The sequence below is a fragment of the Xiphias gladius genome, unplaced genomic scaffold, assembly GCF_016859285.1.
Source record: "Xiphias gladius isolate SHS-SW01 ecotype Sanya breed wild unplaced genomic scaffold, ASM1685928v1 HiC_scaffold_664, whole genome shotgun sequence".
NCBI lineage: Eukaryota > Metazoa > Chordata > Actinopteri > Istiophoriformes > Xiphiidae > Xiphias > Xiphias gladius.
The window spans coordinates 1-24,000 of NW_024402370.1; the positions used below are offsets into that span (position 1 = coordinate 1).

The following is a 24,000-nucleotide window of genomic DNA, read 5'->3' on the forward strand; positions in this document are numbered from 1 at the left end:
AAGCATCCCAGCTAGCTCAGTCAGTAGTCAGTGAAGTCTTTGCGATCGTGGGTTTGAGCCCCACGTTGGGCGATGGAACTTCTAAGATTGGGGATGGAAGTCAAAGTCCTTAAACTACTCTACAAGAGTATCTATACCTGAACTTGACCTCTGAGACAAGCATACATCTGAGAATATGAATTCTAAAGGGCCTCACGCACCAGTCAACAAGTCTAGCCAACCATATCCTGCAGTTTTGCAATGCTCCCAGAAGTTTGTCATGATGACATAGCTGAACCAAGCGTAAAAACTGCAACAGACTGGGCCTCTTTCTCAGCATGGCATAAATGTGCTTGATCACATGATGCAGGAGCTACGTTAAGTAGCCCAGCTGGCTCAGTCAGTGGTCAATGAAGTCTCCTCGATCCTTTTCTCTTGGAATTATGGATTTATGGATAATTTGTTGTGGGCAGCATTTTCCGTTTTTTTCAAGTATGATCTTTCCAAGTTTTGAGGCCCGGCTAGCTCAGTCGGTAGAGCATGAGACTCTTAATCTCAGGGTCGTGGGTTCGAGCCCCACGTTGGGCGAGGGATCTTTTAAGAGTGGGGATGGGATAGAAGTCAAAATCCTTAAACTACTCCACAAGAATATCGTTACTTCAATGTGAGTGATCACATGATGCAGGAGCTATGTTACATCCCAGCTAGCTCAGTCAGTAGTCAGTGAAGTCTTTTTTGAGCCCCACGCTGGCTTATGGAACTTAAGATTGGGGATGGAAGTCAAAGTCCTTAAACTACTCTACAAGAGTATCTATACCTGAACTTGACCTCTGACAGAAGCATACATCTGAGAATATTAATTCTAAAGGGCCTGACGCACCAGTCAACAAGTCTAGCCAACCATATCCTGCAGTTTTGCAATGCTCCAAGCAGTTTGTCCTGATGACATAGCTGAACCAAGCGTAAAAACTGCAACAGACTGGGCCTCTTTCCAAGCATGGCATAAATGTGCTTGATCACATGATGCAGGAGCTACGTTAAGTAGCCCAACTGGCTCAGTCAGTAGTCAGTGATGTCTCCTCGATCCTTTTCTCTTTGGAATTATGGAATTATGGATAATTTGTTGTGGGCAGCATTTTCGCTTTTTTCAAGTATGATTTTTCCAAGTTTTGAGGTCTGCTAGCTCAGTCGGTAGAGCATGAGACTCTTAATCTCAGGGTCGTGGGTTCGAGCCCCACGTTGGGCGAGGGATCTTTTAAGAGTGGGGATGGGATAGAAGTCAAAATCCTTAAACTACTCCACAAGAATATCGTTACCTCAATGTGCTTGATCACATGATGCATGAGCTATGTTAAGTATCCCAGCTAGCTCAGTCAGTAGTCAGTGAAGTCTTTGCGATCGTGGGTTCGAGCCCCACGTTGGGCGATGGAACTTTTAAGAGTGGGGATGGAAGTCAAAGTCCTTAAACTACTCTACAAGAGTATCTATACCTGAACTTGACCTCTGAGACAAGCATACGTCTGAGAATATGAATTCTAAAGGTCCTCACGCACCAGTCAACAAGTCTAGCCAACCAAACCCGTCTGAACTTGACCTCTGACAGAAGCATACATCTGAGAATATTAATTCTAAAGGGCCTGACGCACCAGTCAACAAGTCTAGCCAACCAAACCCGTCTGAACTTGACCTCTGACAGAAGCATACATCTGAGAATATTAATTCTAAAGGGCCTGACGCACCAGTCAACAAGTCTAGCCAACCATATCCTGCAGTTTTGCAATGCTCCAAGCAGTTTGTCCTGATGACATAGCTGAACCAAGCGTAAAAACTGCAACAGACTGGGCCTCTTTCCAAGCATGGCATAAATGTGCTTGATCACATGATGCAGGAGCTATGTTAAGTATCCCAGCTAGCTCAGTCAGTAGTCAGTGAAGTCTTTGCGATCGTGGGTTCGAGCCCCACGTTGGGCGATGGAACTTCTAAGATTGGGGATGGAAGTCAAAGTCCTTAAACTACTCTACAAGAGTATCTATACCTGAACTTGACCTCTGAGACAAGCATACATCTGAGAATATGAATTCTAAAGGGCCTCACGCACCAGTCAACAAGTCTAGCCAACCATATCCTGCAGTTTTGCAATGCTCCCAGAAGTTTGTCATGATGACATAGCTGAACCAAGCGTAAAAACTGCAACAGACTGGGCCTCTTTCTCAGCATGGCATAAATGTGCTTGATCACATGATGCAGGCTCAGTCAGTGGTCAATGAAGTCTCCTCGATCCTTTCTTGGAATTATGGAATTATGGATAATTTGTTGTGGGCAGCATTTTCCGTTTTTTCAAGTATGATCTTTCCAAGTTTTGAGGGGTAGAGCATGAGACTCTTAATCTCAGGGTCGGGTTCGAGCCCCACGCATCTTTAAGAGGATGGATAGAAGTCAAAATCCTTAAACTACTCCACAAGAATAAATGTGCTTGATCACATGATGCAGGAGCTATGTTAAGCATCCCAGCTAGCTCAGTCAGTAGTCAGTGAAGTCTTTGCGATCGTGGGTTTGAGCCCCACGATGGAACTTCTAAGATTGGGGATGGAAGTCAAAGTCCTTAAACTACTCTACAAGAGTATCTATACCTGAACTTGACCTCTGAGACAAGCATACATCTGAGAATATGAATTCTAAAGGGCCTCACGCACCAGTCAACAAGTCTAGCCAACCATATCCTGCAGTTTTGCAATGCTCCCAGAAGTTTGTCATGATGACATAGCTGAACCAAGCGTAAAAACTGCAACAGACTGGGCCTCTTTCCAAGCATGGCATAAATGTGCTTGATCACATGATGCAGGAGCTACGTTAAGTAGCCCAGCTGGCTCAGTCAGTGGTCAATGAAGTCTCCTCGATCCTTTTCTCTTTGGAATTATGGAATTATGGATAATTTGTTGTGGGCAGCATTTTCCGTTTTTTTCAAGTATGATTTTTCCAAGTTTTGAGGCCCGGCTAGCTCAGTCGGTAGAGCATGAGACTCTTAATCTCAGGGTCGTGGGTTCGAGCCCCACGTTGGGCGAGGGATCTTTTAAGAGTGGGGATGGGATAGAAGTCAAAATCCTTAAACTACTCCACAAGAATATCGTTACCTCAATGTGCTTGATCAAATGATGCATGAGCTACATTAAGTATCCCAGCTAGCTCAGTCAGTAGTCAGTGAAGTCTTTGCGATCGTGGGTTCGAGCCCCACGTTGGGCGATGGAACTTCTAAGATTGGGGATGGAAGTCAAAGTCCTTAAACTACTCTACAAGAGTATCTATACCTGAACTTGACCTCTGAGACAAGCATACATCTGAGAATATGAATTCTAAAGGTCCTCACGCACCAGTCAACAAGTCTAGCCAACCAAACCCGTCTGAACTTGACCTCTGACAGAAGCATACATCTGAGAATATTAATTCTAAAGGGCCTGACGCACCAGTCAACAAGTCTAGCCAACCATATCCTGCAGTTTTGCAATGCTCCAAGCAGTTTGTCCTGATGACATAGCTGAACCAAGCGTAAAAACTGCAACAGACTGGGCCTCTTTCCAAGCATGGCATAAATGTGCTTGATCACATGATGCAGGAGCTATGTTAAGTATCCCAGCTAGCTCAGTCAGTAGTCAGTGAAGTCTTTGCGATCGTGGGTTCGAGCCCCACGTTGGGCGATGGAACTTCTAAGATTGGGGATGGAAGTCAAAGTCCTTAAACTACTCTACAAGAGTATCTATACCTGAACTTGACCTCTGAGACAAGCATACATCTGAGAATATGAATTCTAAAGGGCCTCACGCACCAGTCAACAAGTCTAGCCTACCAAACCCGTCTGAACTTGACCTCTGAGACAAGCATACATCTGAGAATATGAATTCTAAAGGTCCTCACGCACCAGTCAACAAGTCTAGCCAACCAAACCCGTCTGAACTTGACCTCTGACAGAAGCATACATCTGAGAATATTAATTCTAAAGGGCCTGACGCACCAGTCAACAAGTCTAGCCAACCATATCCTGCAGTTTTGCAATGCTCCAAGCAGTTTGTCCTGATGACATAGCTGAACCAAGCGTAAAAACTGCAACAGACTGGGCCTCTTTCCAAGCATGGCATAAATGTGCTTGATCACATGATGCAGGAGCTACGTTAAGTAGCCCAACTGGCTCAGTCAGTAGTCAGTGATGTCTCCTCGATCCTTTTCTCTTTGGAATTATGGAATTATGGATAATTTGTTGTGGGCAGCATTTTCCGTTTTTTTCAAGTATGATTTTTCCAAGTTTTGAGGCCCGGCTAGCTCAGTCGGTAGAGCATGAGACTCTTAATCTCAGGGTCGTGGGTTCGAGCCCCACGTTGGGCGAGGGATCTTTTAAGAGTGGGGATGGGATAGAAGTCAAAATCCTTAAACTACTCTACAAGAATATCGTTACCTCAATGTGCTTGATCACATGATGCATGAGCTATGTTAAGTATCCCAGCTAGCTCAGTCAGTAGTCAGTGAAGTCTTTGCGATCGTGGGTTCGAGCCCCACGTTGGGCGATGGAACTTTTAAGAGTGGGGATGGAAGTCAAAGTCCTTAAACTACTCTACAAGAGTATCTATACCTGAACTTGACCTCTGAGACAAGCATACGTCTGAGAATATGAATTCTAAAGGTCCTCACGCACCAGTCAACAAGTCTAGCCAACCAAACCCGTCTGAACTTGACCTCTGACAGAAGCATACATCTGAGAATATTAATTCTAAAGGGCCTGACGCACCAGTCAACAAGTCTAGCCAACCAAACCCGTCTGAACTTGACCTCTGACAGAAGCATACATCTGAGAATATTAATTCTAAAGGGCCTGACGCACCAGTCAACAAGTCTAGCCAACCATATCCTGCAGTTTTGCAATGCTCCAAGCAGTTTGTCCTGATGACATAGCTGAACCAAGCGTAAAAACTGCAACAGACTGGGCCTCTTTCCAAGCATGGCATAAATGTGCTTGATCACATGATGCAGGAGCTATGTTAAGTATCCCAGCTAGCTCAGTCAGTAGTCAGTGAAGTCTGATCACATGATGCAGGAGCTACGTTCCAGCTGGCTCAGTCAGTGGTCAATGAAGTCTCCTCGATCCTTTTCTCTTGGAATTATGGAATTATGGATAATTTGTTGTGGGCAGCATTTTCCATTTTTTTCAAGTATGATCTTTTCCAAGTTTTGAGGCCGGCGGCTAGCTCAGTCGGTAGAGCATGAGACTCTTAATCTCAGGGTCGTGGGTCGAGGCCCCACGTTGGGCGAGGATCTTTAAGAGTGGGGATGGGATAGAAGTCAAAATCTTAAACTACTCTACAAGAATATCGTTACTTCAATGTGCTTGATCACATGATGCATGAGCTATGTTAAGCATCCCAGCTAGCTCAGTCAGTAGTCAGTGAAGTCTTTGCGATCGTGGGTTTGAGCCCCACGTTGGGCGATGGAACTTCTAAGATTGGGGATGGAAGTCAAAGTCCTTAAACTACTCTACAAGAGTATCTATACCTGAACTTGACCTCTGAGACAAGCATACATCTGAGAATATTAATTCTAAAGGGCCTGACGCACCAGTCAACAAGTCTAGCCAACCATATCCTGCAGTTTTGCAATGCTCCAAGCAGTTTGTCCTGATGACATAGCTGAACCAAGCGTAAAAACTGCAACAGACTGGGCCTCTTTCCAAGCATGGCATAAATGTGCTTGATCACATGATGCAGGAGCTACGTTAACTAGCCCAACTGGCTCAGTCAGTAGTCAGTGAAGTCTCCTCGATCCTTTTCTCTTTGGAATTATGGAATTATGGATAATTTGTTGTGGGCAGCATTTTCCGTTTTTTTCAAGTATGATTTTTCCAAGTTTTGAGGCCCGGCTAGCTCAGTCGGTAGAGCATGAGACTCTTAATCTCAGGGTCGTGGGTTCGAGCCCCACGTTGGGCGAGGGATCTTTTAAGAGTGGGGATGGGATAGAAGTCAAAATCCTTAAACTACTCTACAAGAATATCGTTACCTCAATGTGCTTGATCACATGATGCATGAGCTATGTTAAGTATCCCAGCTAGCTCAGTCAGTAGTCAGTGAAGTCTTTGCGATCGTGGGTTCGAGCCCCACGTTGGGCGATGGAACTTCTAAGATTGGGGATGGAAGTCAAAGTCCTTAAACTACTCTACAAGAGTATCTATACCTGAACTTGACCTCTGAGACAAGCATACATCTGAGAATATGAATTCTAAAGGGCCTCACGCACCAGTCAACAAGTCTAGCCAACCAAACCCGTCTGAACTTGACCTCTGACAGAAGCATACATCTGAGAATATTAATTCTAAAGGGCCTGACGCAGCAGTCAACAAGTCTAGCCAACCATATCCTGCAGTTTTGCAATGCTCCAAGCAGTTTGTCCTGATGACATAGCTGAACCAAGCGTAAAAACTGCAACAGACTGGGCCTCTTTCCAAGCATGGCATAAATGTGCTTGATCACATGATGCAGGAGCTATGTTAAGTATCCCAGCTAGCTCAGTCAGTAGTCAGTGAAGTCTTTGCGATCGTGGGTTCGAGCCCCACGTTGGGCGATGGAACTTCTAAGATTGGGGATGGAAGTCAAAGTCCTTAAACTACTCTACAAGAGTATCTATACCTGAACTTGACCTCTGAGACAAGCATACATCTGAGAATATGAATTCTAAAGGGCCTCACGCACCAGTCAACAAGTCTAGCCTACCAAACCCGTCTGAACCTGACCTCTGACAGAAGCATACATCTGAGAATATGAATTCTAAAGGTCCTCACGCACCAGTCAACAAGTCTAGCCAACCAAACCCGTCTGAACTTGACCTCTGACAGAAGCATACATCTGAGAATATTAATTCTAAAGGGCCTCACGCACCAGTCAACAAGTCTAGCCAACCATATCCTGCAGTTTTGCAATGCTCCAAGCAGTTTGTCCTGATGACATAGCTGAACCAAGTGTAAAAACTGCAACAGACTGGGCCTCTTTCCAAGCATGGCATAAATGTGCTTGATCACATGATGCAGGAGCTACGTTAAGTAGCCCAGCTGGCTCAGTCAGTGGTCAATGAAGTCTCCTCGATCCTTTTCTCTTTGGAATTATGGAATTATGGATAATTTGTTGTGGGCAGCATTTTCCGTTTTTTTCAAGTATGATCTTTCCAAGTTTTGAGGCCCGGCTAGCTCAGTCGGTAGAGCATGAGACTCTTAATCTCAGGTCGTGGGTTCGAGCCCCCACGGGCGAGGATCTTTTAAGAGTGGGGATGGGATAGAAGTCAAAATCCTTAAACTACTCCACAAGAATATCATTACTTCAATGTGCTTGATCACATGATGCATGAGCTATGTTAAGCATCCCAGCTAGCTCAGTCAGTAGTCAGTGAAGTCTTTGCGATCGTGGGTTTGAGCCCCACGTTGGGCGATGGAACTTCTAAGATTGGCGATGGAAGTCAAAGTCCTTAAACTACTCTACAAGAGTATCTATACCTGAACTTGACCTCTGAGACAAGCATACATCTGAGAATATGAATTCTAAAGGGCCTCACGCACCAGTCAACAAGTCTAGCCTACCAAACCCGTCTGAACTTGACCTCTGACAGAAGCATACATCTGAGAATATTAATTCTAAAGGTCCTCACGCACCAGTCAACAAGTCTAGCCAACCATATCCTGCAGTCTGAACTTGACCTCTGAGACAAGCATACATCTGAGAATATGAATTCTAAAGGGCCTCACGCACCAGTCAACAAGTCTAGCCAACCATATCCTGCAGTTTTGCAATGCTCCCAGAAGTTTGTCATGATGACATAGCTGAACCAAGCGTAAAAACTGCAACAGACTGGGCCTCTTTCCCAGCATGGCATAAATGTGCTTGATCACATGATGCAGGAGCTACGTTAAGTAGCCCAGCTGGCTCAGTCAGTGGTCAATGAAGTCTCCTCGATCCTTTTCTCTTTGGAATTATGGAATTATGGATAATTTGTTGTGGGCAGCATTTTCCGTTTTTTTCAAGTATGATCTTTCCAAGTTTTGAGGCCCGGCTAGCTCAGTCGGTAGAGCATGAGACTCTTAATCTCAGGGTCGTGGGTTCGAGCCCCACGTTGGGCGAGGGATCTTTTAAGAGTGGGGATGGGATAGAAGTCAAAATCCTTAAACTACTCTACAAGAATATCGTTACCTCAATGTGCTTGATCAAATGATGCATGAGCTACATTAAGTATCCCAGCTAGCTCAGTCAGTAGTCAGTGAAGTCTTTGCGATCGTGGGTTCGAGCCCCACGTTGGGCGATGGAACTTTTAAGAGTGGGGATGGAAGTCAAAGTCCTTAAACTACTCTACAAGAGTATCTATACCTGAACTTGACCTCTGAGACAAGCATACATCTGAGAATATGAATTCTAAAGGTCCTCACGCACCAGTCAACAAGTCTAGCCAACCAAAACATCTGAGAACAACAAGTCTAGCCAACCAAACCCGTCTGAACTTGACCTCTGACAGAAGCATACATCTGAGAATATTAATTCTAAAGGGCCTGACGCAGCAGTCAACAAGTCTAGCCAACCATATCCTGCAGTTTTGCAATGCTCCAAGCAGTTTGTCCTGATGACATAGCTGAACCAAGCGTAAAAACTGCAACAGACTGGGCCTCTTTCCAAGCATGGCATAAATGTGCTTGATCACATGATGCAGGAGCTATGTTAAGTATCCCAGCTAGCTCAGTCAGTAGTCAGTGAAGTCTTTGCGATCGTGGGTTCGAGCCCCACGTTGGGCGATGGAACTTCTAAGATTGGGGATGGAAGTCAAAGTCCTTAAACTACTCTACAAGAGTATCTATACCTGAACTTGACCTCTGAGACAAGCATACATCTGAGAATATGAATTCTAAAGGGCCTCACGCACCAGTCAACAAGTCTAGCCAACCATATCCTGCAGTTTTGCAATGCTCCCAGAAGTTTGTCCTGATGACATAGCTGAACCAAGCGTAAAAACTGCAACAGACTGGGCCTCTTTCTCAGCATGGCATAAATGTGCTTGATCACATGATGCAGGAGCTACGTTAAGTAGCCCAGCTGGCTCAGTCAGTGGTCAATGAAGTCTCCTCGATCCTTTTCTCTTTGGAATTATGGAATTATGGATAATTTGTTGTGGGCAGCATTTTCCGTTTTTTTCAAGTATGATCTTTCCAAGTTTTGAGGCCCGGCTAGCTCAGTCGGTAGAGCATGAGACTCTTAATCTCAGGGTCGTGGGTTCGAGCCCCACGTTGGGCGAGGGATCTTTTAAGAGTGGGGATGGGATAGAAGTCAAAATCCTTAAACTACTCTACAAGAATATCGTTACCTCAATGTGCTTGATCAAATGATGCATAAGCTATGTTAAGCATCCCAGCTAGCTCAGTCAGTAGTCAGTGAAGTCTTTGCGATCGTGGGTTCGAGCCCCGTTGGGAGATGGAACTTCTTTGTTTGTGGATGGAAGTCAAAGTCCTTAATCTACTCTACAAGAGTATCTATACCTGAACTTGACCTCTGAGACAAGCATACATCTGAGAATATGAATTCTAAAGGGCCTCACGCACCAGTCAACAAGTCTAGCCAACCATATCCTGCAGTTTTGCAATGCTCCAAGCAGTTTGTCCTGATGACATAGCTGAACCAAGCGTAAAACTGCAACAGACTGGGCCTCTTTAGCATGGCATAAATGTGTTTGTTGGCATTTTCGTTTTTTCAAGTATGATCTTTCCAAGTTTTGAGGCCCGGCTAGCTCAGTCGGTAGAGCATGAGACTCTTGATCACATGATGCAGGAGCTATGTTAAGTATCCCAGCTAGCTCAGTCAGTAGTCAGTGAAGTCTTTGCGATCGTGGGTTTGAGCCCCACGTTGGGCGATGGAACTTCTAAGATTGGGGATGGAAGTCAAAGTCCTTAAACTACTCTACAAGAGTATCTATACCTGAACTTGACCTCTGACAGAAGCATACATCTGAGAATATTAATTCTAAAGGGCCTGACGCACCAGTCAACAAGTCTAGCCAACCATATCCTGCAGTTTTGCAATGCTCCAAGCAGTTTGTCCTGATGACATAGCTGAACCAAGCGTAAAAACTGCAACAGACTGGGCCTCTTTCCAAGCATGGCATAAATGTGCTTGATCACATGATGCAGGAGCTACGTTAACTAGCCCAACTGGCTCAGTCAGTAGTCAGTGAAGTCTCCTCGATCCTTTTCTCTTTGGAATTATGGAATTATGGATAATTTGTTGTGGGCAGCATTTTCCGTTTTTTTCAAGTATGATTTTTCCAAGTTTTGAGGCCCGGCTAGCTCAGTCGGTAGAGCATGAGACTCTTAATCTCAGGGTCGTGGGTTCGAGCCCCACGTTGGGCGAGGGATCTTTTAAGAGTGGGGATGGGATAGAAGTCAAAATCCTTAAACTACTCTACAAGAATATCGTTACCTCAATGTGCTTGATCAAATGATGCATGAGCTATGTTAAGTATCCCAGCTAGCTCAGTCAGTAGTCAGTGAAGTCTTTGCGATCGTGGGTTCGAGCCCCACGTTGGGCGATGGAACTTCTAAGAGTGGGGATGGAAGTCAAAGTCCTTAAACTACTCTACAAGAGTATCTATACCTGAACTTGACCTCTGAGACAAGCATACATCTGAGAATATGAATTCTAAAGGGCCTCACGCACCAGTCAACAAGTCTAGCCTACCAAACCCGTCTGAACTTGACCTCTGACAGAAGCATACATCTGAGAATATTAATTCTAAAGGGCCTCACGCACCAGTCAACAAGTCTAGCCAACCAAACCCATCTGAACTTGACCTCTGACAGAAGCATACATCTGAGAATATTTTTTCTAAAGGCCTGACGCGCAGTCAACAAGTCTAGCCAACCATATCCTGCAGTTTTGCAATGCTCCAAGCAGTTTGTCCTGATGACATAGCTGAACCAAGCGTAAAACTGCAACAGACTGGGCCTCTTTCAAGCATGGCATAAATGTGCTTGATCACATGATGCAGGAGCTATGTTAAGTATCCCAGCTAGCTCAGTCAGTAGTCAGTGAAGTCGATCACATGATGCAGGAGCTACGTTAAGTTGCCCAGCTGGCTCAGTCAGTGGTCAATGAAGTCTCCTCGATCCTTTTCTCTTTGGAATTATGGAATTATGGATAATTTGTTGTGGGCAGCATTTTCCGTTTTTTTCAAGTATGATCTTTCCAAGTTTTGAGGCCCGGCTAGCTCAGTCGGTAGAGCATGAGACTCTTAATCTCAGGGTCGTGGGTTCGAGCCCCACGTTGGGCGAGGGATCTTTTAAGAGTGGGGATGGGATAGAAGTCAAAATCCTTAAACTACTCCACAAGAATATCGTTACTTCAATGTGCTTGATCACATGATGCATGAGCTATGTTAAGCATCCCAGCTAGCTCAGTCAGTAGTCAGTGAAGTCTTTGCGATCGTGGGTTTGAGCCCCACGTTGGGCGATGGAACTTCTAAGATTGGGGATGGAAGTCAAAGTCCTTAAACTACTCTACAAGAGTATCTATACCTGAACTTGACCTCTGAGACAAGCATACATCTGAGAATATGAATTCTAAAGGGCCTCACGCACCAGTCAACAAGTCTAGCCTACCAAACCCGTCTGAACTTGACCTCTGACAGAAGCATACATCTGAGAATATGAATTCTAAAGGGCGTCAACAAGTCTAGCCAACCATATCCTGCAGTTTTGCAATGCTCCAAGCAGTTTGTCCTGATGACATAGCTGAACCAAGCGTAAAAACTGCAACAGACTGGGCCTCTTTCTCAGCATGGCATAAATGTGCTTGATCACATGATGCAGGAGCTACGTTAAGTAGCCCAGCTGGCTCAGTCAGTGGTCAATGAAGTCTCCTCGATCCTTTTCTCTTTGGAATTATGGAATTATGGATAATTTGTTGTGGGCAGCATTTTCCGTTTTTTTTTCAAGTATGATTTTTCCAAGTTTTGAGGCCCGGCTAGCTCAGTCGGTAGAGCATGAGACTCTTAATCTCAGGGTCGTGGGTTCGAGCCACACGTTGGGCGAGGGATCTTTTAAGAGTGGGGATGGGATAGAAGTCAAAATCCTTAAACTACTCTACAAGAATATCGTTACCTCAATGTGCTTGATCACATGATGCATGAGCTACATTAAGTATCCCAGCTAGCTCAGTCAGTAGTCAGTGAAGTCTTTGCGATCGTGGGTTCGAGCCCCACGTTGGGCGATGGAACTTTAAGATTGGGGATGGAAGTCAAAGTCCTTAAACTACTCTACAAGAGTATCTATACCTGAACTTGACCTCTGAGACAAGCATACATCTGAGAATATGAATTCTAAAGGTCCTCACGCACCAGTCAACAAGTCTAGCCAACCAAACCCGTCTGAACTTGACCTCTGACAGAAGCATACATCTGAGAATATTAATTCTAAAGGGCCTGACGCAGCAGTCAACAAGTCTAGCCAACCATATCCTGCAGTTTTGCAATGCTCCAAGCAGTTTGTCCTGATGACATAGCTGAACCAAGCGTAAAAACTGCAACAGACTGGCCTCTTTCCAAGCATGGCATAAATGTGCTTGATCACATGATGCAGGAGCTATGTTAAGCATCCCAGCTAGCTCAGTCAGTAGTCAGTGAAGTCTTTGCGATCGTGGGTTCGAGCCCCACGTTGGGCGATGGAACTTCTAAGATTGGGGATGGAAGTCAAAGTCCTTAAACTACTCTACAAGAGTATCTATACCTGAACTTGACCTCTGAGACAAGCATACATCTGAGAATATGAATTCTAAAGGGCCTCACGCACCAGTCAACAAGTCTAGCCTACCAAACCCGTCTGAACTTGACCTCTGACAGAAGCATACATCTGAGAATATGAATTCTAAAGGTCCTCACGCACCAGTCAACAAGTCTAGCCAACCAAACCCGTCTGAACTTGACCTCTGACAGAAGCATACATCTGAGAATATTAATTCTAAAGGGCCTCACGCACCAGTCAACAAGTCTAGCCAACCATATCCTGCAGTTTTGCAATGCTCCAAGCAGTTTGTCCTGATGACATAGCTGAACCAAGTGTAAAAACTGCAACAGACTGGGCCTCTTTCCAAGCATGGCATAAATGTGCTTGATCACATGATGCAGGAGCTACGTTAAGTAGCCCAACTGGCTCAGTCAGTAGTCAGTGATGTCTCCTCGATCCTTTTCTCTTTGGAATTATGGAATTATGGATAATTTGTTGTGGGCAGCATTTTCCGTTTTTTTCAAGTATGATTTTTCCAAGTTTTGAGGCCCGGCTAGCTCAGTCGGTAGAGCATGAGACTCTTAATCTCAGGGTCGTGGGTTCGAGCCCCACGTTGGGCGAGGGATCTTTTAAGAGTGGGGATGGGATAGAAGTCAAAATCCTTAAACTACTCTACAAGAATATCGTTACCTCAATGTGCTTGATCACATGATGCATGAGCTATGTTAAGTATCCCAGCTAGCTCAGTCAGTAGTCAGTGAAGTCTTTGCGATCGTGGGTTCGAGCCCCACGTTGGGCGATGGAACTTCTAAGATTGGGGATGGAAGTCAAAGTCCTTAAACTACTCTACAAGAGTATCTATACCTGAACTTGACCTCTGAGACAAGCATACATCTGAGAATATGAATTCTAAAGGGCCTCACGCACCAGTCAACAAGTCTAGCCAACAAACCCGTCTGAACTTGACCTCTCACAGAAGCATACATCTGAGAATATGAATTCTAAAGGTCCTCACGCACCAGTCAACAAGTCTAGCCAACCAAACCCGTCTGAACTTGACCTCTGACAGAAGCATACATCTGAGAATATTAATTCTAAAGGGCCTGACGCAGCAGTCAACAAGTCTAGCCAACCATATCCTGCAGTTTTGCAATGCTCCAAGCAGTTTGTCCTGATGACATAGCTGAACCAAGTAAAAACTGCAACAGACTGGGCTGTGCTTGATCACATGATGCAGGCTATATTAAGTATCCCAGCTAGGTTTGTCATGATGACATAGCTGAACCAAGCGTAAAAACTGCAACAGACTGGGCCTCTTTCCCAGCATGGCATAAATGTGCTTGATCATATGATGCAGGAGCTACGTTAAGTTGCCCAGCTGGCTCAGTCAGTGGTCAATGAAGTCTCCTCGATCCTTTTCTCTTTGGAATTATGGAATTATGGATAATTTGTTGTGGGCAGCATTTTCCGTTTTTTTCAAGTATGATCTTTCCAAGTTTTGAGGCCCGGCTCAGCTCAGTCGGTGAGAGCATGAGACTCTTAATCTCCAGGGTCGTGGGTTCGGAGCCCACGTTGGGCGAGGGATCTTTTAAGAGTGGGGATGGGATAGAAGTCAAAATCCTTAAACTACTCCACAAGAATATCGTTACTTCAATGTGCTTGATCACATGATGCAGGAGCTATGTTAAGCATCCCAGCTAGCTCAGTCAGTAGTCAGTGAAGTCTTTGCGATCGTGGGTTTGAGCCCCACGTTGGGCGATGGAACTTCTAAGATTGGGGATGGAAGTCAAAGTCCTTAAACTACTCTACAAGAGTATCTATACCTGAACTTGACCTCTGAGACAAGCATACATCTGAGAATATGAATTCTAAAGGGCCTCACGCACCAGTCAACAAGTCTAGCCAACCATATCCTGCAGTTTTGCAATGCTCCCAGAAGTTTGTCATGATGACATAGCTGAACCAAGCGTAAAAACTGCAACAGACTGGGCCTCTTTCTCAGCATGGCATAAATGTGCTTGATCACATGATGCAGGAGCTACGTTAAGTAGCCCAGCTGGCTCAGTCAGTAGTCAGTGAAGTCTCCTCGATCCTTTTCTCTTTGGAATTATGGAATTATGGATAATTTGTTGTGGGCAGCATTTTCCGTTTTTTTTTCAAGTATGATTTTTCCAAGTTTTGAGGCCCGGCTAGCTCAGTCGGTAGAGCATGAGACTCTTAATCTCAGGGTCGTGGGTTCGAGCCCCACGTTGGGCGAGGGATCTTTTAAGAGTGGGGATGGGATAGAAGTCAAAATCCTTAAACTACTCCACAAGAATATCGTTACTTCAATGTGCTTGATCACATGATGCATGAGCTATGTTAAGCATCCCAGCTAGCTCAGTCAGTAGTCAGTGAAGTCTTTGCGATCGTGGGTTCGAGCCCCACGTTGGGCGATGGAACTTTTAAGAGTGGGGATGGAAGTCAAAGTCCTTAAACTACTCTACAAGAGTATCTATACCTGAACTTGACCTCTGAGACAAGCATACATCTGAGAATATGAATTCTAAAGGTCCTCACGCACCAGTCAACAAGTCTAGCCAACCAAACCCGTCTGAACTTGACCTCTGACAGAAGCATACATCTGAGAATATTAATTCTAAAGGGCCTGACGCAGCAGTCAACAAGTCTAGCCAACCATATCCTGCAGTTTTGCAATGCTCCAAGCAGTTTGTCCTGATGACATAGCTGAACCAAGCGTAAAAACTGCAACAGACTGGGCCTCTTTCCAAGCATGGCATAAATGTGCTTGATCACATGATGCAGGAGCTATGTTAAGTATCCCAGCTAGCTCAGTCAGTAGTCAGTGAAGTCTTTGCGATCGTGGGTTCGAGCCCCACGTTGGGCGATGGAACTTCTAAGATTGGGGATGGAAGTCAAAGTCCTTAAACTACTCTACAAGAGTATCTATACCTGAACTTGACCTCTGAGACAAGCATACATCTGAGAATATGAATTCTAAAGGGCCTCACGCACCAGTCAACAAGTCTAGCCTACCAAACCCGTCTGAACCTGACCTCTGACAGAAGCATACATCTGAGAATATGAATTCTAAAGGTCCTCACGCACCAGTCAACAAGTCTAGCCAACCAAACCCGTCTGAACTTGACCTCTGACAGAAGCATACATCTGAGAATATTAATTCTAAAGGGCCTGACGCACCAGTCAACAAGTCTAGCCAACCATATCCTGCAGTTTTGCAATGCTCCAAGCAGTTTGTCCTGATGACATAGCTGAACCAAGTGTAAAAACTGCAACAGACTGGGCCTCTTTCCAAGCATGGCATAAATGTGCTTGATCACATGATGCAGGAGCTACGTTAAGTAGCCCAACTGGCTCAGTCAGTAGTCAGTGATGTCTCCTCGATCCTTTTCTCTTTGGAATTATGGAATTATGGATAATTTGTTGTGGGCAGCATTTTCCGTTTTTTTCAAGTATGATTTTTCCAAGTTTTGAGGCCTGGCTAGCTCAGTCGGTAGAGCATGAGACTCTTAATCTCAGGGTCGTGGGTTCGAGCCCCACGTTGGGCGAGGGATCTTTTAAGAGTGGGGATGGGATAGAAGTCAAAATCCTTAAACTACTCCACAAGAATATCGTTACCTCAATGTGCTTGATCACATGATGCATGAGCTATGTTAAGTATCCCAGCTAGCTCAGTCAGTAGTCAGTGAAGTCTTTGCGATCGTGGGTTCGAGCCCCACGTTGGGCGATGGAACTTCTAAGATTGGGGATGGAAGTCAAAGTCCTTAAACTACTCTACAAGAGTATCTATACCTGAACTTGACCTCTGAGACAAGCATACGTCTGAGAATATGAATTCTAAAGGTCCTCACGCACCAGTCAACAAGTCTAGCCAACCAAACCCGTCTGAACTTGACCTCTGACAGAAGCATACATCTGAGAATATTAATTCTAAAGGGCCTGACGCACCAGTCAACAAGTCTAGCCAACCAAACCCGTCTGAACTTGACCTCTGACAGAAGCATACATCTGAGAATATTAATTCTAAGGCCTGGCGCCCAGTCAACAAGTCTAGCCAACCATATCCTGCAGTTTTGCAATGCTCCAAGCAGTTTGTCCTGATGACATAGCTGAACCAAGCGTAAAAACTGCAACAGACTGGGCCTCTTTCCAAGCATGGCATAAATGTGCTTGATCACATGATGCAGGAGCTATGTTAAGTATCCCAGCTAGCTCAGTCAGTAGTCAGTGAAGTCTTTGCGATCGTGGGTTCGAGCCCCACGTTGGGCGATGGAACTTCTAAGATTGGGGATGGAAGTCAAAGTCCTTAAACTACTCTACAAGAGTATCTATACCTGAACTTGACCTCTGAGACAAGCATACATCTGAGAATATGAATTCTAAAGGGCCTCACGCACCAGTCAACAAGTCTAGCCAACCATATCCTGCAGTTTTGCAATGCTCCCAGAAGTTTGTCATGATGACATAGCTGAACCAAGCGTAAAAACTGCAACAGACTGGGCCTCTTTCTCAGCATGGCATAAATGTGCTTGATCACATGATGCAGGAGCTACGTTAAGTTGCCCAGCTGGCTCAGTCAGTGGTCAATGAAGTCTCCTCGATCCTTTTCTCTTTGGAATTATGGAATTATGGATAATTTGTTGTGGGCAGCATTTTCCGTTTTTTTCAAGTATGATCTTTCCAAGTTTTGAGGCCCGGCTAGCTCAGTCGGTAGAGCATGAGACTCTTAATCTCAGGGTCGTGGGTTCGAGCCCCACGTTGGGCGAGGGATCTTTTAAGAGTGGGGATGGGATAGAAGTCAAAATCCTTAAACTACTCCACAAGAATATCGTTACTTCAATGTGCTTGATCACATGATGCATGAGCTATGTTAAGCATCCCAGCTAGCTCAGTCAGTAGTCAGTGAAGTCTTTGCGATCGTGGGTTCGAGCCCCACGTTGGGCGATGGAACTTCTAAGAGTGGGGATGGAAGTCAAAGTCCTTAAACTACTCTACAAGAGTATCTATACCTGAACTTGACCTCTGAGACAAGCATACGTCTGAGAATATGAATTCTAAAGGTCCTCACGCACCAGTCAACAAGTCTAGCCTACCAAACCCGTCTGAACTTGACCTCTGACAGAAGCATACATCTGAGAATATGAATTCTAAAGGTCCTCACGCACCAGTCAACAAGTCTAGCCAACCAAACCCATCTGAACTTGACCTCTGACAGAAGCATACATCTGAGAATATTAATTCTAAAGGGCCTGACGCACCAGTCAACAAGTCTAGCCAACCATATCCTGCAGTTTTGCAATGCTCCAAGCAGTTTGTCCTGATGACATAGCTGAACCAAGCGTAAAAACTGCAACAGACTGGGCCTCTTTCCAAGCATGGCATAAATGTGCTTGATCACATGATGCAGGAGCTATGTTAAGTATCCCAGCTAGCTCAGTCAGTAGTCAGTGAAGTCTTTGCGATCGTGGGTTCGAGCCCCACGTTGGGCGATGGAACTTCTAAGATTGGGGATGGAAGTCAAAGTCCTTAAACTACTCTACAAGAGTATCTATACCTGAACTTGACCTCTGAGACAAGCATACATCTGAGAATATGAATTCTAAAGGGCCTCACGCACCAGTCAACAAGTCTAGCCAACCATATCCTGCAGTTTTGCAATGCTCCCAGAAGTTTGTCATGATGACATAGCTGAACCAAGCGTAAAAACTGCAACAGACTGGGCCTCTTTCTCAGCATGGCATAAATGTGCTTGATCACATGATGCAGGAGCTACGTTAAGTTGCCCAGCTGGCTCAGTCAGTGGTCAATGAAGTCTCCTCGATCCTTTTCTCTTTGGAATTATGGAATTATGGATAATTTGTTGTGGGCAGCATTTTCCGTTTTTTTCAAGTATGATCTTTCCAAGTTTTGAGGCCCGGCTAGCTCAGTCGGTAGAGCATGAGACTCTTAATCTCAGGGTCGTGGGTTCGAGCCCCACGTTGGGCGAGGGATCTTTTAAGAGTGGGGATGGGATAGAAGTCAAAATCCTTAAACTACTCTACAAGAATATCGTTACCTCAATGTGCTTGATCAAATGATGCATGAGCTACATTAAGTATCCCAGCTAGCTCAGTCAGTAGTCAGTGAAGTCTTTGCGATCGTGGGTTCGAGCCCCACGTTGGGCGATGGAACTTCTAAGATTGGGGATGGAAGTCAAAGTCCTTAAACTACTCTACAAGAGTATCTATACCTGAACTTGACCTCTGAGACAAGCATACATCTGAGAATATGAATTCTAAAGGGCCTCACGCACCAGTCAACAAGTCTAGCCAACCAAACCCGTCTGAACTTGACCTCTGACAGAAGCATACATCTGAGAATATTAATTCTAAAGGGCCTGACGCAGCAGTCAACAAGTCTAGCCAACCATATCCTGCAGTTTTGCAATGCTTCAAGCAGTTTGTCCTGATGACATAGCTGAACCAAGCGTAAAAACTGCAACAGACTGGGCCTCTTTCCAAGCATGGCATAAATGTGCTTGATCACATGATGCAGGAGCTATGTTAAGTATCCCAGCTAGCTCAGTCAGTAGTCAGTGAAGTCTTTGCGATCGTGGGTTCGAGCCCCATGTTGGGCGATGGAACTTCTAAGATTGGGGATGGAAGTCAAAGTCCTTAAACTACTCTACAAGAGTATCTATACCTGAACTTGACCTCTGAGACAAGCATACATCTGAGAATATGAATTCTAAAGGGCCTCACGCACCAGTCAACAAGTCTAGCCAACCATATCCTGCAGTTTTGCAATGCTCCCAGAAGTTTGTCATGATGACATAGCTGAACCAAGCGTAAAAACTGCAACAGACTGGGCCTCTTTCTCAGCATGGCATAAATGTGCTTGATCACATGATGCAGGAGCTACGTTAAGTTGCCCAGCTGGCTCAGTCAGTGGTCAGTGAGTCTCCTCGATCCTTTTCTCTTTGGAATTATGGAATTATGGATAATTTGTTGTGGGCAGCATTTTCCGTTTTTTTCAAGTATGATCTTTCCAAGTTTTGAGGCCCGGCTAGCTCAGTCGGTAGAGCATGAGACTCTTAATCTCAGGGTCGTGGGTTCGAGCCCCACGTTGGGCGAGGGATCTTTTAAGAGTGGGGATGGGATAGAAGTCAAAATCCTTAAACTACTCTACAAGAATATCGTTACCTCAATGTGCTTGATCAAATGATGCATGAGCTACATTAAGTATCCCAGCTAGCTCAGTCAGTAGTCAGTGAAGTCTTTGCGATCGTGGGTTTGAGCCCCACGTTGGGCGATGGAACTTCTAAGATTGGGGATGGAAGTCAAAGTCCTTAAACTACTCTACAAGAGTATCTATACCTGAACTTGACCTCTGAGACAAGCATACATCTGAGAATATGAATTCTAAAGGGCCTGACGCAGCAGTCAACAAGTCTAGCCAACCATATCCTGCAGTTTTGCAATGCTCCAAAGTTTGTCATGATGAAATAGCTGAACCAAGCGTAAAACTGCAACAGACTGGGCCTCTTTCTCAGCATGGCATAAATGTGCTTGATCACATGATGCACCGGCTAGCTCAGTCGGTAGAGAATGTGCTTGATCACATGATGCAGGAGCTATGTTAAGCATCCCAGCTAGCTCAGTCAGTAGTCAGTGAAGTCTTTGCGATCGTGGGTTTGAGCCCCACGTTGGGCGATGGAACTTCTAAGATTGGGGATGGAAGTCAAAGTCCTTAAACTACTCTACAAGAGTATCTATACCTGAACTTGACCTCTGAGACAAGCATACATCTGAGAATATGAATTCTAAAGGGCCTCACGCACCAGTCAACAAGTCTAGCCAACCATATCCTGCAGTTTTGCAATGCTCCCAGAAGTTTGTCATGATGACATAGCTGAACCAAGCGTAAAAACTGCAACAGACTGGGCCTCTTTCTCAGCATGGCATAAATGTGCTTGATCACATGATGCAGGAGCTACGTTAAGTTGCCCAGCTGGCTCAGTCAGTGGTCAATGAAGTCTCCTCGATCCTTTTCTCTTTGGAATTATGGAATTATGGATAATTTGTTGTGGGCAGCATTTTCCGTTTTTTTTTCAAGTATGATTTTTCCAAGTTTTGAGGCCCGGCTAGCTCAGTCGGTAGAGCATGAGACTCTTAATCTCAGGGTCGTGGGTTCGAGCCCCACGTTGGGCGAGGGATCTTTTAAGAGTGGGGTTGGGATAGAAGTCAAAATCCTTAAACTACTCCACAAGAATATTGTTACTTCAATGTGCTTGATCACATGATGCATGAGCTATGTTAAGCATCCCAGCTAGCTCAGTCAGTAGTCAGTGAAGTCTTTGCGATCGTGGGTTCGAGCCCCACGTTGGGCGATGGAACTTCTAAGATTGGGGATGGAAGTCAAAGTCCTTAAACTACTCTACAAGAGTATCTATACCTGAACTTGACCTCTGAGACAAGCATACATCTGAGAATATGAATTCTAAAGGGCCTCACGCACCAGTCAACAAGTCTAGCCAACCAAACCCGTCTGAACTTGACCTCTGACAGAAGCATACATCTGAGAATATTAATTCTAAAGGGCCTGGCACCAGTCAACACATCTGAGAATATTAATTCTAAAGGGCCTGGCGCAGTCAACAAGTCTAGCCAACCATATCCTGCAGTTTTGCAATGCTCCAAGCAGTTTGTCCTGATGACATAGCTGAACCAAGCGTAAAAACTGCAACAGACTGGGCCTCTTTCCAAGCATGGCATAAATGTGCTTGATCACATGATGCAGGAGCTATGTTAAGTATCCCAGCTAGCTCAGTCAGTAGTCAGTGAAGTCTTTGCGATCGTGGGTTCGAGCCCCACGTTGGGCGATGGAACTTCTAAGATTGGGGATGGAAGTCAAAGTCCTTAAACTACTCTACAAGAGTATCTATACCTGAACTTGACCTCTGAGACAAGCATACATCTGAGAATATGAATTCTAAAGGGCCTCACGCACCAGTCAACAAGTCTAGCCAACCATATCCTGCAGTTTTGCAATGCTCCCAGAAGTTTGTCATGATGACATAGCTGAACCAAGCGTAAAAACTGCAACAGACTGGGCCTCTTTCTCAGCATGGCATAAATGTGCTTGATCACATGATGCAGGAGCTACGTTAAGTTGCCCAGCTGGCTCAGTCAGTGGTCAATGAAGTCTCCTCGATCCTTTTCTCTTTGGAATTATGGAATTATGGATAATTTGTTGTGGGCAGCATTTTCCGTTTTTTTCAAGTATGATCTTTCCAAGTTTTGAGGCCCGGCTAGCTCAGTCGGTAGAGCATGAGACTCTTAATCTCAGGGTCGTGGGTTCGAGCCACGTTGGGCGAGGAATCTTTTAAAGTGGGGATTGGGATAGAAGTCAAAATCCTTAAACTACTCCACAAGAATATCGTTACTTCAATGTGCTTGATCACATGATGCATGAGCTATGTTAAGCATCCCAGCTAGCTCAGTCAGTAGTCAGTGAAGTCTTTGCGATCGTGGGTTCGAGCCCCACGTTGGGCGATGGAACTTCTAAGATTGGGGATGGAAGTCAAAGTCCTTAAACTACTCTACAAGAGTATCTATACCTGAACTTGACCTCTGAGACAAGCATACGTCTGAGAATAGATATAATTCTAAAACGCACCAGTCAACAAGTCAAGCCCCAACCAAACCCGTCTGAACTTGACCTCTGACAGAAGCATACATCTGAGAATATTAATTCTAAAGGGCCTGACGCACCAGTCAACAAGTCTAGCCAACCAAACCCGTCTGAACTTGACCTCTGACAGAAGCATACATCTGAGAATATTAATTCTAAAGGGCCTGGCCCAGTCAACAAGTCTAGCCAACCATATCCTGCAGTTTTGCAATGCTCCAAGCAGTTTGTCCTGATGACATAGCTGAACCAAGCGTAAAACTGCAACAGACTGGGCCTCTTTCCAAGCATGGCATAAATGTGCTTGATCACATGATGCAGGAGCTACGCACCAGTCAACAAGTCTAGCCAACCATATCCTGCAGTTTTGCAATGCTCCCAGAAGTTTGTCATGATGACATAGCTGAACCAAGCGTAAAAACTGCAACAGACTGGGCCTCTTTCTCAGCATGGCATAAATGTGCTTGATCACATGATGCAGGAGCTACGTTAAGTTGCCCAGCTGGCTCAGTCAGTGGTCAATGAAGTCTCCTCGATCCTTTTCTCTTTGGAATTATGGAATTATGGATAATTTGTTGTGGGCAGCATTTTCCGTTTTTTTCAAGTATGATCTTTCCAAGTTTTGAGGCCCGGCTAGCTCAGTCGGTAGAGCATGAGACTCTTAATCTCAGGGTCGTGGGTTCGAGCCCCATGTTGGGCGAGGGATCTTTTAAGAGTGGGGATGGGATAGAAGTCAAAATCCTTAAACTACTCTACAAGAATATCGTTACTTCAATGTGCTTGATCACATGATGCATGAGCTATGTTAAGCATCCCAGCTAGCTCAGTCAGTAGTCAGTGAAGTCTTTGCGATCGTGGGTTCGAGCCCCACGCTGGGCGATGGAACTTCTAAGAGTGGGGATGGAAGTCAAAGTCCTTAAACTACTCTACAAGAGTATCTATACCTGAACTTGACCTCTGACAGAAGCATACATCTGAGAATATTAATTCTGAAGGGCCTCAGGCACCAGTCAACAAGTCTAGCCAACCAAATCCTGCAGTTTTGCAATGCTCCCAGCAGTTTGTCCGGTGGCATGGCATAAATGTGCTTGATCACATGATGCAGGAGCCCAGCTAGCTCAGTCAGTAGTCTGTGAAGTCTCTGCGAATCTTTTCTCTTTAGAATTATCGATAATCTCCTGGATAGTCTCCTGATTAAAGCATGATATTTTTATGATAAACATTTCTTGTGAGCAGCATTTTCTGTTTTTATCAAATATGATATTTTCTAAGTTTTTAGGCCCGGGTAGCTCAGTCGGTAGAGCATGAAACTCTTAATTTCAGGGTCGTGGGTTCAAGCCCCATGTTGTGCGATGGACCTTTCAAGATTCTCTACAGACAACTCAGCTCGGAAGTTTCTTTGAGTTTATCGCTGATTATAAGGGTATAAGAGTAGCAGGGAAAAAACACTCCACTACTGAATAGGAAGGCACTCTGAAAACTTACAGCAGAAGAGAAACCACAAATGTGTAAGTTAACTAAGCCAAGAAAAAAGTTTGTTTTGAGGCAGAGTT

General features: G+C 44.9%; 23 non-coding genes across 23 annotated transcripts; all 23 read left to right on the forward strand.

The window, feature by feature from the left end:
* The first annotated feature begins 494 nt into the window (after positions 1 to 494).
* trnak-cuu lies at positions 495 to 567 on the forward strand. The gene has a single exon. It is a non-coding gene; the product is annotated as a tRNA-Lys (tRNA).
* A 585-nt stretch (positions 568 to 1,152) lies between these two features.
* trnak-cuu lies at positions 1,153 to 1,225 on the forward strand. Its single transcript has one exon. It is a non-coding gene; the product is annotated as a tRNA-Lys (tRNA).
* A 1,742-nt stretch (positions 1,226 to 2,967) lies between these two features.
* On the forward strand, positions 2,968 to 3,040 carry trnak-cuu. Its single transcript has one exon. It is a non-coding gene; the product is annotated as a tRNA-Lys (tRNA).
* A 1,240-nt stretch (positions 3,041 to 4,280) lies between these two features.
* On the forward strand, positions 4,281 to 4,353 carry trnak-cuu. The gene has a single exon. It is a non-coding gene; the product is annotated as a tRNA-Lys (tRNA).
* Positions 4,354 to 5,198: 845 nt separating this feature from the next.
* Positions 5,199 to 5,273, forward strand: trnak-cuu. The gene has a single exon. It is a non-coding gene; the product is annotated as a tRNA-Lys (tRNA).
* Positions 5,274 to 5,872: 599 nt separating this feature from the next.
* Positions 5,873 to 5,945, forward strand: trnak-cuu. The gene has a single exon. It is a non-coding gene; the product is annotated as a tRNA-Lys (tRNA).
* Positions 5,946 to 7,186: 1,241 nt separating this feature from the next.
* On the forward strand, positions 7,187 to 7,258 carry trnak-cuu. The gene has a single exon. It is a non-coding gene; the product is annotated as a tRNA-Lys (tRNA).
* Positions 7,259 to 8,046: 788 nt separating this feature from the next.
* On the forward strand, positions 8,047 to 8,119 carry trnak-cuu. The gene has a single exon. It is a non-coding gene; the product is annotated as a tRNA-Lys (tRNA).
* A 1,086-nt stretch (positions 8,120 to 9,205) lies between these two features.
* On the forward strand, positions 9,206 to 9,278 carry trnak-cuu. The gene has a single exon. It is a non-coding gene; the product is annotated as a tRNA-Lys (tRNA).
* A 1,036-nt stretch (positions 9,279 to 10,314) lies between these two features.
* On the forward strand, positions 10,315 to 10,387 carry trnak-cuu. The gene has a single exon. It is a non-coding gene; the product is annotated as a tRNA-Lys (tRNA).
* An 847-nt stretch (positions 10,388 to 11,234) lies between these two features.
* trnak-cuu lies at positions 11,235 to 11,307 on the forward strand. Its single transcript has one exon. It is a non-coding gene; the product is annotated as a tRNA-Lys (tRNA).
* A 686-nt stretch (positions 11,308 to 11,993) lies between these two features.
* On the forward strand, positions 11,994 to 12,066 carry trnak-cuu. Its single transcript has one exon. It is a non-coding gene; the product is annotated as a tRNA-Lys (tRNA).
* Positions 12,067 to 13,304: 1,238 nt separating this feature from the next.
* On the forward strand, positions 13,305 to 13,377 carry trnak-cuu. The gene has a single exon. It is a non-coding gene; the product is annotated as a tRNA-Lys (tRNA).
* Positions 13,378 to 14,260: 883 nt separating this feature from the next.
* trnak-cuu lies at positions 14,261 to 14,336 on the forward strand. Its single transcript has one exon. It is a non-coding gene; the product is annotated as a tRNA-Lys (tRNA).
* A 604-nt stretch (positions 14,337 to 14,940) lies between these two features.
* trnak-cuu lies at positions 14,941 to 15,013 on the forward strand. Its single transcript has one exon. It is a non-coding gene; the product is annotated as a tRNA-Lys (tRNA).
* Positions 15,014 to 16,253: 1,240 nt separating this feature from the next.
* trnak-cuu lies at positions 16,254 to 16,326 on the forward strand. Its single transcript has one exon. It is a non-coding gene; the product is annotated as a tRNA-Lys (tRNA).
* A 1,144-nt stretch (positions 16,327 to 17,470) lies between these two features.
* trnak-cuu lies at positions 17,471 to 17,543 on the forward strand. Its single transcript has one exon. It is a non-coding gene; the product is annotated as a tRNA-Lys (tRNA).
* Positions 17,544 to 18,690: 1,147 nt separating this feature from the next.
* trnak-cuu lies at positions 18,691 to 18,763 on the forward strand. The gene has a single exon. It is a non-coding gene; the product is annotated as a tRNA-Lys (tRNA).
* Positions 18,764 to 19,816: 1,053 nt separating this feature from the next.
* On the forward strand, positions 19,817 to 19,889 carry trnak-cuu. The gene has a single exon. It is a non-coding gene; the product is annotated as a tRNA-Lys (tRNA).
* Positions 19,890 to 20,894: 1,005 nt separating this feature from the next.
* On the forward strand, positions 20,895 to 20,967 carry trnak-cuu. The gene has a single exon. It is a non-coding gene; the product is annotated as a tRNA-Lys (tRNA).
* A 1,094-nt stretch (positions 20,968 to 22,061) lies between these two features.
* On the forward strand, positions 22,062 to 22,132 carry trnak-cuu. The gene has a single exon. It is a non-coding gene; the product is annotated as a tRNA-Lys (tRNA).
* A 942-nt stretch (positions 22,133 to 23,074) lies between these two features.
* On the forward strand, positions 23,075 to 23,147 carry trnak-cuu. The gene has a single exon. It is a non-coding gene; the product is annotated as a tRNA-Lys (tRNA).
* Positions 23,148 to 23,726: 579 nt separating this feature from the next.
* On the forward strand, positions 23,727 to 23,799 carry trnak-cuu. Its single transcript has one exon. It is a non-coding gene; the product is annotated as a tRNA-Lys (tRNA).
* Positions 23,800 to 24,000: the final 201 nt, after the last annotated feature.